Source organism: Oryzias melastigma, linkage group LG11 (assembly GCF_002922805.2).
Source record: "Oryzias melastigma strain HK-1 linkage group LG11, ASM292280v2, whole genome shotgun sequence".
Lineage (NCBI taxonomy): Eukaryota > Metazoa > Chordata > Actinopteri > Beloniformes > Adrianichthyidae > Oryzias > Oryzias melastigma.
The window spans coordinates 15,685,329-15,698,376 of record NC_050522.1 but is presented as its reverse complement, the minus strand read 5'-3'; the positions used below and the strand labels follow the sequence as shown (position 1 = coordinate 15,698,376).

Sequence of the window (13,048 nt, the reverse complement as noted above, 5' to 3'; positions counted from 1 at the left end):
CAGTCTTCAATGCACTTTCTCTGAAGGACGGGAAAGATGCCCTGAAGTCTCTCGTGGTCCTTTCACCTCCTCAGATTATACTCTTTATCATCTCTGCATCATAATTAACTTTGTTAAAGAGTTTTGATTCATTTTCAAGTGAATTTCATCACGAATAATAAATGTCAGGAGAGAAGCGATTCTTTCAAATAGTTAATTGAGAACAGTAGGTATGTTCTTCACCTTTTTTTTTAATAAAACACTGAAACAAAACAAAAATACACATTTAATGGAAAAGAGCTAAAAAGAAAACTCTAGAAAAGTAAAAGAGAATTTTCTAAATAAAACAGAAAACATATAATTACTGCAACTTAAGAGTCTCCAGTTTTGCAGTGTGAGTAAAATTTCAACATCCTAAAATTTATTGAACTCAAATTTGCTGCTACTTTGGAATAAAAAATTATATACTAATTATTTATGAATTAAGTGTTTGTTTTTCCAGTCAGTAATCTAATTTTTTTTATAGATTTTCACTTACTTTTCATGCAAAGAACACAATTTTAGCCACTTCCTAAAGAAAATCTTCAGACTTTTTAAACATTTCTTTTCATTTTTACAAAAAAAAACAAAAACAAAAGATCTTGCACAAGTTTTTATACATCGGAAATGAACAGAAACAGAGAAAAGAAAGCTAATTTTCTGCCCCTATTACATTTTTTGGATAGGACAAACAAATTTTATAGCGTATAAACTCTAACATATCAGGTATGTTTGTGGTTTGCATCAAAGTATTCTAATTAGAATTTAATAAAAGACTCTGCAATAAAAAAAAAGTTTACTTATGTATGTGTCTTTCTCTGAATATTTATGGTAATTTGGGTAAACAAAATCTGAATGTAAAGATAAAATTACATTTTAAAGTATGTAATTTTCCACTATATTAATAAGTGAAATGACAATGAACTCCAACAGACAAAGAACAAACATGGTTTGAGAGATTTGTGCTTTTTTAGCTGCTCCTCCAGATCTCGTCCTCGTGTGTGTGGATCCCTGGTCTTATCAGCTGACACCTGCACTGCTGCTCGGCTTTAGACGACCGTATGCACCCGGATCCCTTCTAAACCCTCTAGAATTACATCACAGTTTAACACTGGAGCATAGAGACTCCGGCCTCTTACAACACAATCCAGCCATTCGGCAGCATTCAGGTGTGACGTGTGCTCCAGCCTGGACACCTGTTTGACTCAACCAGCTTTGATCAAACGGTGAAGCGTTCGTCTTTTATTAAGCCTTTAACTTTTCAAGTAATCAAAGGTTGTGCAGAGCCAAACCAACCCACAAAATGACTTTAAAACCCCTGAAGCAATTTAAAAAAAATTAATTGCAGTTCAGTTTTCCAAAAATGTGTCTCATACAACCAAACCTCAAGATGCTCGCCGCTCTCTCACCTCGGGGTAAAACGGAAACATCAAAGGCTTTTCAACAGCTCTTTTTCTACATGGTAGACCAAACTGACAGCTCTGCTGCTCACGGATCAATGTTTTGAATAGATCCTTACCTGAATAGAAGTGAAATGATATTGTCTTCAGTCTGACAGCAGCATTTCTTTATAAATAATAACTGTACTTTCATGTAGGGAATAAAACCTGAAAGAATTTAGCCTTTTAGCCATCAGGAGAAACCTGGCTCTCACACTGAGATGTTCGGTCCACCACACTTGCAAGTGAACTCTGGCGCAGTTTAGTGTGAAAACAGTCGGACCAAAGAGAGGCTGTTAACAACTAATGAATGACTTGTACTTTGTGTATTTTACAAAGTACAAAAAAAGGTTATTTCTTTAAATCCATTCATGGCTTATTCATATTGGGATATATTTTTGGGTTAATTTTTGGAAAAAATTAACAAAATTTTATTTAGACTACTTTTAGCGCTCAAGCTAATCAAGAGAACCTGTCTGATTTTCAAAATAAAAGATTTCAATCTCATTAAAACAAACAAACAAACAAACAAAAAAAAAATGCGTATAATCTATTTGTTCTTCTGCTGCCCGGTGGCAAGGGGTCCACGAACTGGCTCTGGTCCACAGCCCGGTGGTGAGGGGCCACTGCAATGGGGCACTTCAAAAATGATTGGTTTATTAATGAGACCCTCCAAATATAGAGAAAAAAATCTGTTTTCATGAAGATCTTTATTGGACCTTCCTGCAGCTTTTGCTTATTTATTTATTTATTTTTTTACGTGAACTACTTCAGGGATTAATCTGATAAGAACTGTACCTGTTGCTTTGGGAAATGCATAGTTGGACTGAATTCACATTTTCTAGCTGTTGACGTATTTCTTGTACCAAGAATTCAAAGTCTAGTTGAAGTGATTTGATATTGTATGACATTCAAACAGTCTTGGTTCCGTGTTCCCATGGCCGCCGTGTTCCCTCCCTTCTGAACTGCTTTCAGCCTGTAATGTGAACACCCATACAGGGGAGGCCTTGTGTTCTTCGGGTTGTAGCAACTGCGGCAGTAGCTGCCGGGTGACCTTTAATCCCTCACAGCATGAGAAAGTGGGCCCGCTCAGCTGTCTGGACCCCACCGGGCCCCTCCACTGGTCGGAGATGAATGTGGAATCCCAGAACATTAAGGAGGAACATTAAAAACCAGCACATAACATTAATAAAAACTATACTCTTTCTTTCACATGGGGTTTTCTTCAGCTTTGTTTCCTCGTCCAGACTTGTAAACAAATATTAAGCAAATTTTATCAATCTGAACCACAGTGGCATCTGCATAAATGCTATTTAAGGTCTGCAGATATTTTGGTGTTTGCCTTTAGTTTCTCACAGTCCTCAGTTGGTGCAGGAATGCCAAGTATCCAGGAGCCCCCTCGTTGCGTGGGCCAATGGTTAGCCTCATGATTTAAAGCCACTCTTGCTGTTCCCATGTCACTCTCTGCGACAGGCCGCTTTTGGAGTTAGAATCTATGCAACTGCCCGAGCACTCAACTTTCAGTGGGCTGTGCATACTTCAAATGCTTTGTTTCTGTTTAAGGTGGATCATAGATAGACACCTACAGGAGTTCAGCATTATTTCAGTGAGCTTTCTGAACAGACATTCGGTAAAATAGCTTTTTTTTTCAATTAAAGTAACAAAAGTTGTTCTTGCATCTCATGTTTGTGCTTAAAAAGAGGTTTCTCACCTATAGATAGCTGAGCTGTTACATCACTCTACACACCATTATCACTTTCAACCAATAGCTAAATAGCTCGCCTTCTTCTCGGCCAATAAAAGCATGAATGGTTGATTTTCTCTGCATTCTAGACAGTTTATCCATTCCTCCTCACCCTGTTCTCCATCTGGAGCCATGCTTTGGCACGGTGTGGCCTCTAATCCCCATCATCAGCATCTAGACTCAGAGGTTTAAACTGCTATGGTCCTCCCAAGCATCGGTCCAGAGCCCAACCGCCAAAGACTGTGGATTTGTTACATGCACATTACAAATAAATCTTTATTTGCATTCCCAATATCTCTTGTTGTTGAGGTTAAAATAACGGACACAATTCAAGTGAGAAAGTCTTCTTTTTATTAGCTTTTTATTAGCATCCTTCCATTATTTATATTGTCGTAAAATATGATGATTGTCAATAAAGCTTTATCCTAAATGGCTGTATTTGCTTGGACAATCCTGACTGTAAAATCACCAATATGTCTATATATGATGATATGACTGAGAAAACAAAACCTTTTCGTTTGTTAAAGAAACTCATCAAGACCTCATCAGGTTCGGGTCAAAGAACATGCTGACCCGGACTGTCCTCCTTCGATTGCCTTAATCCCCCAGACAGCTGGGACTCTTAGCCCCACAGGTGCCCAGGCGAGGGGGACGCACTGCTGAGACGGGGGGGCAGTTTGAGTGTGTGTGGTGGAAAAACTGTTATTGATATGTTTATGAACCTGTACATGTCTGTGTGAGACCTCCTGCTCTGCATCCTCTCCTGTCAGTTTGGCAGCTGACTGTGATGAATATTTCAAAAGAGGACAAATGGAGAGCGCAGGGGGACCACTGTGAATGTGTGCTGTAACCATCATGCCCAATCACACTCAGTCTGACGGACACACGCACAGCACGCCACCAGTACTGACGTGTCACATAAAAAGACTTTTTGGTATGCTAAAAGAGGTTTCAACACATCAAAATTTAAATTACCGTGTCTTTAAGATGGTTTAACGATTTCTCAAAAATAAGAAAGAGTGATTCTTTTTTGTTATTTTTAAAATGGACACCAAATATCCCACCTGCTTTAGTACTTCAAATTTAAATCAAATCTTACTTTCACGTCTTTTTATTTGATCTAAGCAAAAACTTGAGCAATTAGATTGTAGTACTACATCATGACATTTCAATTGTGCCAAATTACAGAGAGGTTCATCTAAGAAAAATATTTTCAATTTTGGGTGAAATTTAATCCAAATTTTACAAACTGAAAAATGGCATCACTTTAATACGACCAGAGTCAAAGATCGGTAACAAGGTTTGGACAGATTTATCTAAAATGTGGACTTGACGAGAACTAATGAGAAACTTAAGTGGATTTATTAAAAACTGCAATAACTTTTTAAAATGTTTTTTGTTACGATAAAAGCGTAGGTTCTCATACACACATTTATCTCACTCCTCCACATCTAATCTTCAATTTACTGATGTAAAACAGAGAAAAGAAGTTCAAAAAGGGCTCATTATTAAAAAAATTAATCTGGTTTTATACTGTGCTCACAGCCTATTTATAAAGTATCAGGCCACATATTTTGAACTCAATTTACTTCAAGAACTTTTTAGATTTAAACATATTTTTTGTTCTTTTAAGTCATTTTTTGGGGGAGTTGTACATAGAAGATTAGTTTTAGGATCAAATCCTGAATTTTATGGGGGAGGGGGGCTTCCAAGAACCACAGATAACTAATTTTGGAATGAAAATGAACTCCACAGTCAAAACTGTTATCTTTGCTGTTTTTGTTCAAGAGAACTTCAAAATAAAATCTGCACCCATCTGAAAGTTCCCTCTGATGAGAGGGCTTTGAAGAGGGCTTTGAAGTGAAGGAGTCTGGGTAACAGCGACGATGATGGTCATTGATAGCGGGGATACGAACAGCAAATGGCCGTTCATCTGGGATCTGCGGCCCTGAATGCCGCTGCGCCTCGGGCTGTGTGATAATGCAGGGGAAGGGTTGGGACAGCCGTGATAAGCGAAAGTGGCAAACGAGTGTGTTTGGGTGTTTTTGTTTCTATGTTTGGATCATATCTGTGTGTGAACGTGTCTGGTTATCCAAATACGCCGTGCGCTTCAGTGAGTATGCTCTTGTCCGCATGTTTGTGTACAGCTCTGACCGTTTGGTAGGAGAGAAGGTGAAAACCATGAAATAGCATGAAAACACATACGGTACAGTCTGCTATTTTGAGTGTAAACGCTCACTTGAACCATTCTAAGCCGGATTGTTCAACTCTACAAGACACAAGTGGGTAAGGAGAGGAGAGGAAGGCCTTAAATGGGCGTAGAATCTAACTTTAGGAAGCACATATTTACTTTTTCCACGACTGCCCACCTGCTTAGTAGCTTTGAAGACTTTTAAACTGACATTTGAAGTCAAAATGACGGTAAATTTTAGGGACATCGTTACCCATCACTTCTGGAAACACTACCGTTTATAAAGGGACTTCGCCGCCCGCCGCTGTATGTTTTGCTTTCAAACAGAGCATAATTTGCCCCTCAGTGACTGCACATGCTCGGCACAAACAAAGCCAGCGTCAAACAACAAAATACAGACAGCGAGGCGTCCAGAACAAGGAGTCCAAACCAGTTATTGTAGAAATATGGATCATGCCTGTGGTCATGTTGGTTGGAATCGGGTCGCTTTGAAGCTTTTCAGATGGTGCAGAATGTTAAACAAAGGCAGCAGTAAACAGAGTTTGAAGTTTGGATTTTAACGTGGTTAAGTTAAGATGCTTTTCAAGCCACCGGGAAGCTGGAGCCGTCCATAATGTTGCTTCAATTTACTTGGTTTTGAACATTAAGTTGGACAGTGTGTTGTTATGTGGATCCCTGTTTGAAATTCAACCAATCTGACACCACAAACCCTGAGATATCCAAGGTTCTAAAAAGTATTTTACTTTGAAAAAAACTTTTTCAAAAAGCTAAAAAGAAAAGTTATGTTCAGGGGAGTTCATGTGAATATCAACTGTTAACAGAGAAGCTAACCATGTTTAGAAATTAGAGTAAATCTGCTTATCAAAACTTTTTCTGCTTCAGTTTCTGTTTCTTGCAGTTATCTGGTGATGGTGAAAAAAGCCCCCTGGTGGTTGCCTTGGAAACTGATGTGGCTCCAGGTGATTTTATTTAAAATAAACCCCAAACATAAAATCAAAATGTTGTTCTCGGACCTCTGACTTTATGTATTTTGATTGATTGATTGATTGATTGGTTTATTTCAAGCATAGATTGAAAAATACAGGACAAAACACACAATTATTTCAAACTCATTACAGAAACAATTAAATGTATTGATTAGAAAATAAAAACAAAAATAAAATGCACTTATGTCACAGTTGGTTCATTCATTTTTGTGATAATTAACTAAAGTCAGTAGAGTTTGATTGAAAAGGAGTGGGAAGAAGCAAACTTATAAAATCCAACCCCTAATTAATTACTTCATTTCACTGTTTTGCAAAATGATGTATTTTAAAGTTCTTTATTGAGTGTTTTGTCCTTGTAAACACTCGCAATTAGATTTCAGACACTTCTAAAAAAATGCTTCTGGTATTAAGATAAGTCCAAAGTTAGGACATGACACTGCAGCTGAAAGCTTACAGGAACTTCAAAAAATGAAAAGAAATATCTGAAAAATCAGTGAATTTAAGCTGATAAATAAGTCAAACACACAGAAATAGATAAATAAAAATACTTGAAGCAAAAATCTTTTGCAAACACTCCTTCCTTACACTTATATTAATATAAATATGGCTTAGATTAATCAAGTTGAAGAGCTGGCAACATTTTTGAGATAAAACAAACATATTTTCTATAAATATACATTTATAATTTGTGATTCTGTGCCGTTTTCTGAAGCCAGAAGGTTTCAAAATTATACCTTAATTTTCAGTCTCCTGTGTGCACAGCACACTGTTGATTGTTCGTTTTATTCGTATCAAAGTTTCTGTTTTGTCATGAATAACTGCAGCAGGAAGCAGCGGCCTGAATGTAGGGCTTGGTGACCCACAGGGACACCCAAACGTGCACACACATGCACAGAGACACAATCAGGAGCTGCTGCGAGAGCTGGACAACAGCCTCTTTGGTGGGCCTCTTAAAAACAATCAAGCAGACATCTTGGCTCTTGTCATTGTTGGCTGCAACCGAACTTCCCTCAACAGAAAAGGAGTAACACAACACTGATGTAAGATGTTTTTTGCAAATCGGCCACAGTTGGTGATCACATTTTGGAGGGTTTTTGCTTTAAGTTTATGTTAATAGAAGCAAATTTAACATTATTTAACTGTTTCCAAGAAGAACTCCAGCTAAAAGTGTTGAAATGAACTTTAATTGCTTATAAATTCTATGAATTTGTGTAACAAAACTTTACTTACTCTTTCTACAAGTCTCCTGCAGAATGATGATAGTTCATGGAAATTTCTTTCATACTTATGGATTGATGTTCAGCATATCGTTTGCTGTGGTCAAACTCAAATCATCCAGACGTTTCATGACCCAGACTTGTTTCATTCTTGTTGTAAGTCAGAAGAAAACAAAAACACTCCCTCTGATTCTTGTGCAACAATGAAGCACTGGAAACATTTCCAGCGACGCTCAGGGGATTTGATGTTCAGGACGTATGGTGAAACACAACCCCGCTCTGACGCCAATCAAGCATTTTCATGTGGCTCTGTTTGAACTGCACTGGCTTCTTACTCCTGACGCTTCTGGGTTTATTATAGCACAGTTAGAAATGGAAAAGACACACTTGACTTCCTCTAGAAACCTTTCACTGTCAACACACAGCGAAAAAGAAAGTAAAAGGGTTCTTGTTTGAAGAAAATGTGTCTTTTTTCCGAAAAAAATAATCTTATTAAGAAAGTTTTTCTATAGGAAAATAATCTTGATTTAAGAAAGTGTGTTTGTGTAATTAAATTTAAAAAAGAGTAAAATAATTATTTGCATTATTATTAAGAAAAAAACTAATTTAAAGGATTTTTAACTTACTTCTTGGAGGTCTGTTTTTTTCTGTGAAATACTGGTTTTGCTAATTACTGTTGTTTGTAACATTAGGATTTTACCTGGAAGGAATTTCAACCTCTTCATGCCCAAATTTATGTCCAATTATATGGTATAAATATATTTGGTGTTTGTTTTTTGAGAAGCTAAATTAACCCTATAACCATTCATATCATATTTGATACACACATTTCTGAGATCCCCACATCATTACCATTGTCCAAACTGAGCTAGAAAACTGAAATTAATCCGTTTTCAGCCCTGTAGTTCATCCTCATTCCACTAGGGGCAGTAGAAGAGCATTTCCTGCTCATTTCAAAATGGCTGCCTCCAGGAATCCCAAAAAAAACACTTTTGGCGGGAAAATGTTTAGCTAATTTTCAAATCTTTATGGTGGAAATAATTCATCTTGTTATTCTTTTTTTAATAACTTCTTATGTATTGAAAGAATGTAAGATTTGTTGATGAATAACTTTATATAAAAAGTGTGAGACAGTGGACAAATAAGGTGCTTTTTTCCTGAACATTCATGTTAATATTTTTGCATCTTAAACTTATATAGTTGTAAACAGAAATGTACAAAATCCCTCAATGTATCATAATTGATATTTCCTATTTCTCAAACCAATATTATAATTTAAAATTGATTTAGAGGATTACACCAAAGGGTTTAAAAACATCTCAATCCCCTCAAAAATCTGAATTTCCTGACAGTTTTTTTTTTTTTTTTTTTGGCTTAGTGGGCTTTACAGGGTTAAGTTTCAGACATACAGCCTGAAGGGGTTGATATAAACGTTTAGACTCTGTGGTTTTACTGTTGCATTCAATCATACAGGTGAGGCAGGTGTGTGTTGTATTTACAAAGGTCTTTACAGAAACTCAAAAAAGTATTGATGGAAAAAATCTAATCAGTTGGAAGAAAGGGAAGCAAACAAAACAAAAAGGAAAAAAGCCTGAAGACAGAAAGTTGGAATTTAGTGAGCAGATGGTGCAGTAGGTGAAACCAAAAAACATCAGCCAGAGTTCCCTTAAACACGTTTAAGGCGGCTCAAAAGATTTTTGGAACACTCCCAGGAAGGCCCTTCTAGTGCTGAGAATTCAAGCTAAATACCATCCCCACTACATTTATGTTCAATTTAGATTAAAAAAAAGGGTTAAAACTCTAAAGTTTTGCTCACATCCATCATGTGACCCATGTTCAAGAACATGTTAAACACGCATTCTTGAACGTGTTTCACCATATAGTCTTCACACTGGACAAGAAGGGAGGGGCTTCTTCCTTTTTTTCCTACTGTTTACTTTGTCCACCACCTACAGTTGGAGGATTTTGTGAGGATTTGTTTTTTTCATGTTTTTTTTTTTTAAGTAATATTTGAACTGGACTCTCTTATTGATTCATAAAGATTATTCCAGAGTCTGATACCCTGCAGCCAAACACTTTTGTCCTTCATGTTAATTCCGCCCAGACATATATTGCAGTTTAATTTGTCCTCCATGATCAATTTTCAAATGGTTATATTAAATTAAAAGTGATGACATCTAAACATCACTACCACATCCGAATGGATGAGGGAGACTGACTGTGAAGCGCTTTGGGCCTACGAGAAAGGTAGAAAACCGCTATACGCCACTATTCACTATTACCCTTTAATGCCCGTCAATGTAAGTTATTCTAACAATATTTCTAGGATTGTAATTTTTTCTCTCAGCTTATAGAGTTAAAAATATGTTTAAAGTACAAAAGAAAGTGGAATGAGATTTTTGAGCTTGTGGCTTGCCGTAGTAGTTTCTATGTCACCGCTACAAGCTTTTTCCAATGGAAATTTTTGGTCTGCTCCTGATTCATAGCAATTTGAATAAATAAATGCTCAGAAATACATTTATATTTGTCTTCCATTGTGAGAAAAATTCCACAAGAACAGGTTAAGAACACTATTTTCATTGTAGTGACTCCTTAAATTGTCAGAAGAGCTCTGTCTCATGTATGAACAGGGATGCACAAACTTCCAGATGTCTGAGGGATCGGAATCAAGTGTCCAATCTTTGTGTGTGTGTGCGACCTTAAAGTGTGTGTGTGAATATGACTACTGCTGCTGCCGGCAAGCTCCTGGCGTTGACACAGTAAACGGATCCTCAGGGGTCTGAGAGGGGAAATGTCTCCTCGCCACACACCCACGCTCACTCGTAGATGCTCACACATGGACACAAACACACACACATGCACGCTCCACAGGGAGAAGAGAGCGCTGGAGGAGCACCACTCACACGGAGATTGAGTTACAGCTGAATTAGATCTGAGTTGTGGGAACCAGCACCTTCTCCTAGACAAACACAGTCACACACGCAGACACACACACACACGCGTGTCCCTTCTTGACACCGCCGATGAGCTGGGACACACGCTGAGATGATGTGGCATGTATACACATTCTCACACGCATACACTCCAACAGATGCTTATAAACAAACACACAGACGTGAACAGATGCAGGCGGACCCCGAGGAGCGCTCGCACAGAATATCAAAGGAAGAAATTAAAAAAACACATCATTTGTCATCCCAGGAATAAAACACAAGTGCAAACATGACACGGCAGCGTGTGTGGCTGGACCCACAAGCAGGTATGCTCAGCTACCGAGTGCACAAACACACGTTTGTGTCATCTGTGGACGGACGAGAGGGAAGCCTGTGCAGAATGTTTGGTGACCCTGGATGATGACAAGGTGGATGGGGAAGGACCACACAAAAAAACTACCCTTTCGTTTTCACAGGCTAATGACTTTTTCCTTCTTTTTGTCCCGGCCAGATCTGTGCGGAGAAAGCGTCTCGTCGTTTACGTCGTGAAAAGATAGTATGCAGATGGGTGATGGGAAGTGGGGGCGGGCTTACTGCGCTACAACGCTCCACAACTCAGAGGCAAATTTCTAATGAACTTCTGCCTCTTTGCAGAAACTATTTCCTAGAAAACAACATTTATATTTATTTTATTTTTACATTTTGACTAAAAATAAAATAATCATAACTAAAAAAGAAAAAATAGCTACAATAGCTCAAATGATGATTGGAACTGTTCTTTAATGAAACTATGAAACAGCTTTATTGATCTTAGAAATATATAAAAAATTAAGCAGTACTAAGCTTATTTTCACTCCTAGTCACTATACTCTTAACGTTGCTCCTTTAAAAGCTTATATATAAATTCCTGCAAGTATGCAAAAAAAAAGCTCAATATCCCTAAAATAACCACAGATTTGAAACAGTTATAAAAAACTGTGACTGTATTGGCTCCATACTGTTTAAGAGCCAATGTGAAGATGTTTCTTAAGGTCAAATATGAAATATAGCATCCATTATTTCCCCCTGTTTACAACGTCTGTGTTTCTAGCCTGCACCACTCAGACAGGTTTGTTCTCTGTGGGTTTTAGAGATTCCAACAAGTCAAAAAGAGTAAAAGTGAAGTTTGAAGTAGTTTGTGGTTCAATTCATAAGGTAATCTTTACAAATGATCTCTTAAATCAGGGATGGACCATTGTTTAAACTATTTAATCTAGAATAAATGAAATTGATCAATCTTATCATTTTTCTTCTCATTCCCTGTAATTCTAGTGTCTACCCATAGATGGTGCCCTACAAATAGATTTCTTGCAGGAGCAGTGGTTTGAGCTGTCCTTGTTTCTGGGTTCTCCACATTGATATTGGATTTTATAAAATCCTTGGAGGTCATTTGAGGCTGTGCATTTTCTTCTTAAAGTTTTATCTCCATTGGGCCTCTCCCTGCACTGAGTGACGCTTGGAGAAAAACTCCAGTACATTTTCAACCCTAAAGTGAAGGTTGATGAAGAGCTTCCCCCTGCAAGCCGGGTCTGTCTGCACAAAATCTAAACAACCTCCAAGCACAAAGATCCCACATTTTTGCACCATTCTGCACCAACTCTAACACTGAACTCAAACTACAGGGGCAACCGTGGAGAGAAAGGGGAGCACAAACAAACTGTCCCCAGGTCGGTGGCTCCGGTTTCAGCCTTCCATCCGCCATGGCTTGGGGGGCCATGGGAACATGAAGCGCCAGGGGCCCTGTGTCAATAAGGAGCAGTGGCTCAACACAATGAGGGCCTGCCTGCAGACAACACTGCTGACAGACACCCACACAAAAGCGCTTGTGAATGGGAAGGAGGCTTGCACACACACTAATGCACATGAACAAACACAGCAGAAGAATAGGGCAGTGTGTGGTGTTGGTCCCCCGAGTTTGATGACTGCGTCTGTATATCTTAAAAAAATAGTCACCACAATAACATTTTGGCAAAACCTGTACCAGTATAAATGGAGTTGGTAAATATATCTTTTAAGAAAAAAAGGACAAAAAATACTTGAAACTGTAGTTTACTTATTTTCAAATTAAGTAAAACTAGTATTCGTAATTAGAGATATGTGTAAACACTTTAATTGGACACTAATATTGACTGCTTGTGGATTGTAGAGCATAGAAAGAGAAACACTGCCATCTACCGTCAGCTGAAGGTATAGCATGATGTGTCATACCAGATCTCACCAGCAGATGGCAGCACTTTCAAAACAAGAAAAAATTTCTAGGTTGAAATATCCAATGAGCATGAGAATATGATACTATATTTATTAAAGAAAAATAATAATTTATTTCAGTTTTTTATTATTTATGTCTTTTAAACTTTTTTATGCTCTTAGAAGCATAAAAATGGAAATAAGGTAAAAGTAGATGCTGAACTGGCATAACGTTCGAAGGCTAAATTCTGTCTGCAGTTTGTCTGCAGGTTCTTATCTCTTAACACAAGGCGT

At 37.8% G+C, this 13,048-nt stretch overlaps 1 protein-coding gene across 1 annotated transcript in view; it reads left to right on the top strand.

The window, feature by feature from the left end:
- adnp2b (ADNP homeobox 2b) overlaps nucleotides 1-13,048 on the top strand; it is a gene marked incomplete in the record, with an annotated part of 705,870 nt that overhangs the window by 407,278 nt on the left and 285,544 nt on the right.